This window comes from Dioscorea cayenensis, chromosome 10 (assembly GCF_009730915.1).
Source record: "Dioscorea cayenensis subsp. rotundata cultivar TDr96_F1 chromosome 10, TDr96_F1_v2_PseudoChromosome.rev07_lg8_w22 25.fasta, whole genome shotgun sequence".
NCBI lineage: Eukaryota > Viridiplantae > Streptophyta > Magnoliopsida > Dioscoreales > Dioscoreaceae > Dioscorea > Dioscorea cayenensis.
The window spans coordinates 17802327-17807074 of NC_052480.1; the positions used below are offsets into that span (position 1 = coordinate 17802327).

At 44.8% G+C, this 4748-nt stretch overlaps 1 non-coding gene across 1 annotated transcript; it reads right to left on the bottom strand.

Moving 5' to 3' along the window:
- Positions 1 to 2193: 2193 nt before the first annotated feature.
- On the bottom strand, positions 2194 to 2300 carry LOC120271195. The gene has a single exon (XR_005539816.1). It is a non-coding gene; the product is annotated as a small nucleolar RNA R71 (small nucleolar RNA).
- Positions 2301 to 4748: the final 2448 nt, after the last annotated feature.

The window sequence follows — 4748 nt, forward strand, 5'->3', positions numbered from 1 at the left end:
ATCATTGAAGAAGCAAGTGATTCACGACGTAAACGTGTGCCCGTTTGCGTTACCCCAATGAAAGTATTGAATTCGGGAGTATTTCCGGCAGAGCACTGTAGCCAAAAAAATGCGAGAAAATCGTGAAAGCGACCTGCTCACGCCGGCCGAGAAATCGAGAGAACGAGAATCCACACGGGCGTGTGAAAATTATCCACGCCCGTGTGGAAATTCCACAGGGGCGTGTGACATCATACACGCCCGTGTAGTCACCCGATTCCAGCCCTATTTAAAGCCGATTTCAGCCCCGATTTCAGTATTCTTTTCTCCATCTTTTCCCCAACTTGCGAGAGGGTTTCGGCTAGGGTTTCGAGGGGTATTGGCCAAGGTTTTGGAGAGGTTGTACGGCTTCGACATCCTGATTCCATTAGGAAGAAGGTTGGTAGGGGAGCTTCGATCAAGGCGTATCCTATACCGGACGAAGGAATCCTTGCACGACGAGTAGAGGACTTTCCACAAGACCATCGACAAGACCATCGAGGGAGTTTCTTTATGGATTCATTGCTTTTACATTCAATTTCTATGATTGTACTTAGCTCCATGGAGAGCTAAATCCCTAGTGGGTACTTGGGTGATTGTGAACCCTAGGATGTACTCGTTTCAATGAACTTCTTTATTATGCTTTCAATAAATTGATGTTTATTGTGAGTTCCAACCTTGAATGCTTGATTGTATGAATATTTCCTCTAGAGTGACACTAGTGTTGAGAGTTCTTGTTGGTAACCTTGTGAGTGAGTGACACACCACGAGCGTTAGACAAAGCTAGGTTGGAGAGGGTTGAGAGGGTGAGTCGAGAGGTACAGGAGCGTCCCCTTTCCCCTCCGACGTTATAGACTCTACCTCCATTCCTTGAGTTCTTTGCGGCTATAATAGAGTGAATGGTCTAAGGGATGAACCTCCGCTGGGGCCTAGTTGCGCGTGCAATGGAGTGAAGCGTTGTGGGGATCTTAGTATCTAGGGCTTAATTGTGGCTAGGGACTTTCCGCCTGGACCAAAGGGTTAGGTCTATAATTAGGAAGCGATTTATCACTTGGAATCCCTAGAGCTCATTGCAACTTTATTCGAGTGCGAGGTTGAGGGGTTATTTAATCTCTCCTCCGGGACATGAATAGAGTTAGGCATAGTTGACCTTAGATTTGGGACTATGTATGTAAGGATTTTCACGACTCACCATTGCATTGATTAGGAAGCATAATAGAGAGTTCTTGCACTTGAAAAGATTTTCTTAGGTGAAGCATCATCAGAGTACCCCATCTTTATCTATTGCCTTACCCTTTTCTTTATTCTTTCTCTCTCACTTGTTTCTTTTATTATTGAGAATTGAATAAATTTCACACAAATCATTATTGATTTTCCACATAGCTAAGAACCAAATTAAGTATTTTCATTCCCTACTCCCTGTGGATTCGACACCGCTCACCCGGGATTATTACTTCGACAAACCCGTGCACGTGCAGGATATACGCAATGGGACCTTGTCAAGTTTTTGGCGCCGTTGCCGAGGAGCTAGGCGTTTAGAGATACTTTGCACTTTGTTTTCTTAGCTATTTCACTACAAATTCTATTTCGTATCTTTTAATTCTATCGTCGTTCTGATTTTCTTTTTCTTTACTTTTGGTGCAGCTCCAGGTTATGACCCGAGGGAATCCATCAATATTGATTGAAGGAGACCCTGAGCTTGAACGTACACTTCGAAGGAAAGGGAAAGAACCTGTACAAGAACAGCCTAATCCAGCTGATTTGGAAGTAGAAGGATCTGATAACATGGCAGAACAAAATGAGCAACAACGGACACTATCCGATTATGTCAGACCTTCAGTATTGGGGACACAATCGAGTATTGTGCGTCCCCCAATCACAGCTAAGAATTTCGAGCTAAAGCCGGTATTCATCCATATGCTGCAGCAGTCTACACAATTCAATGGTTTGGCCGATGAGGATCCAAATAGTCACATAGAGAGCTTCCTCGAGGTGTGTGACATGCTGAAGATAAATGGTGTGACGGATGATGCCATCAAATTGAGATCCTTCCCATTTTCCTTAAAGGGGAAAGCAAAAAAGTGGCTACACTCATTACCTAGGGCATCAATCACTACATGGGAGAAGATGGTAGAAGCTTTTCTAGCCCGTTATTTCCCTCCTGGAAAATCAGCAAAGCTTAGGAATGAGATCTCATCCTTTATGCAGTTGGAATTGGAGTCTCTATTTGAGACATGGGAAAGGTTCAAGGAACTCCTACGCAAGTGTCCGCAACACGGATTCCCGGAGTAGATGATTGTTCAAACCTTCTACAATGGTTTGAACCTGAGTACAAGGCAACTCTTGGATGCGGTGGCAGGAGGTACCTTAGGTAGCAAGACCCCCGACGAGGCACGTCAATTGATTGAGTAAATGTGGTTAAATAGCTACCAGTGGAACGCTACGGAAAAGAAAAAGGTGGCCGGTCTCCATAAAATTGATGCGGTAACTTCATTGGCGGCCCAAGTGGAGAGTTTGAGTAAGAAGCTAGATCTTATAGCTACGAATAGAGTTGCGGCCGTGACAAATTGTACCGGTTGTGATGGAGGACATGCTCCTTCCGATTGCCCAATCGTCATTGGTGATGTTTCTTCAGTTGAGAATGTTGACTTTGTAGGTAATGGAATGAGACCTCAAGGGAATCCATACAGCAACACCTACAATTCAGGTTGGAAGAATCATCCCAACTTTTCATGGAGTAATCAAGGACCACAGAAGACCATGGGGCCATCGGGGTTCCAACAACAACAACAAGCCCCTCAAGTGAAAACAGAATTTCAGGCTTGGAAACCCAAATGACGGATTTGGAGAAGCACTTGGCTAGATTTGTTCAATCGGCAAATACAAGGTTTGAATCAGTCCGAGGCTACACTCGCAATCACACCGCCTCCTTGCACAACCTTGAAAATCAAGTGGGGTAAATTGCGAAATCTCTTTCCGAAAGGCCACATGGAAGTTAACCAAGCAACATGGAAACCAACCCGAGAAAACATGTGAAGGCGATCGCTTTGAGGAGTGGTCGTGAGGTTGAAGGGAGGCTTCTGAGAAGCCGAAAGAACACACACCCGAGGTCGTAGAGGTTGAGAAGGGAGCAAACAAAGAGAAAGAGGTGGCACGCCCACCTTTCACGCCAAGAATCCCTTATCCCTCTAGATTAAAGAATGACCAAGGGGATGACCAAAGATAAGAAGTTCCCCGAGTTTGTTCAAGCAACTCCACATAAACATTCCTTTTGTTGAGGCTTTGGCTCAAATGCCTAAGTATGCGAAGTTCTCGAAAAGACCTATTGACCAACAAGAGGAAATTGGAGGAGAGTGCTTCAATGGTTTTTGATGCTTCATGCTCGGCGGTGTTGCAAAAGAACATGCCGAACAAGAAGAAAGACCCGGGAAGCTTCATTATTCCGTTTAACATCGGCAACTTAGGTGAGGAAATGGCATTGGCGGATTCAGGGGCAAGTATCAACGTCATGCCATATACTTTCTTCCAAAAGCTAGGCTTGGGTGAGCCTAGGCCTACTCGGATGTCTTAACAATTGGCGGACCGAACGGTACGACATCCGAGAAGCATCATTGAAGACGTGCTTGTCAAGGTGGATAAGTATATTTTTCCGGTTGATCTTTAATGTTAGATGTTGATGAGGATGCAGATGTACCCTTGATACTTGGGAGACCGTTCTTGCGGACTTCCAAAGCATTGATTGACATGGACGGTGGAGAGCTGACATTGAGAGTCAGAGATGATAAGCTCACTTACCGCCTTGCTGAAGCCATGCGACATACTCTCGATTTTGATGACACTTCGTATTTTCTAGACACTACTGATGAGATTGTTGATGAATATATACAGGAAATGTTCAACCCGTATCTGTATGAAGGTTTGTTCGACCAAGAGGAGAGCAATGAAGAAGTAATGATGCTTGGTTCGACTGGAGAGGAAACATCTACCCCGGGAATCTTGAAGAAGGTGCTCCGAAAAATGAAGAGGGCTCGAAAATGCCACCGAAAGCACCCCAAGACTTTTGGAGACGTACATGAGCCAAGAAAGTTGGACGAACCATTGTTAGGTGGCCCGAAGCCCGATAGTACACCCTCTACCCTCAAGAGACTTTGCTCATCATTCTTTCAAGTTATGGGTAAGAGGGCAACCTTCATTCATGAACCCCCGTGAGGTAAGAAAGATACGTCAAGCTTAATGATGTTAAACAAGCACTTCTTGGGAGGCAACCCAAGTGTTTACTGTTTTCGTACCTTTTAGTTTAGTTTGTTTGCATGAATAAATTGTTAAGTGTTGGTGTTTCAATTTTTGAGTGCTTGTGCTGCGATTTTATTGTGGGTTTTAAAAGAATTCATTGTATGTTTTGTTGAGAATTGGTGAAGTTTGGTCATCTGAGTTCTATTTTGGGTTTTTATCTGGTATATCTTGCACAATAGGGTAGGCTCTAAGTGTGTAAACATGTTCAGACTAGTTCTGCAGAGCTTGCAGGTTTTTCTAAGTCATCCAGAGAAAACACACGGGTGTGTGGAGATTCCACACGCCCGTGGGTGTGTACTGTGAACTCTTCCAAAGAGGGCACATGGGTGTGCAGCTGCCCCTGTGGATGACCATGCGACTGGCGCACGCCCATGGGTAATTTCCACATGGGCGTGTGCCTTCCTACAGAGTTGGGCAGATTTTCCCGAGAACACACA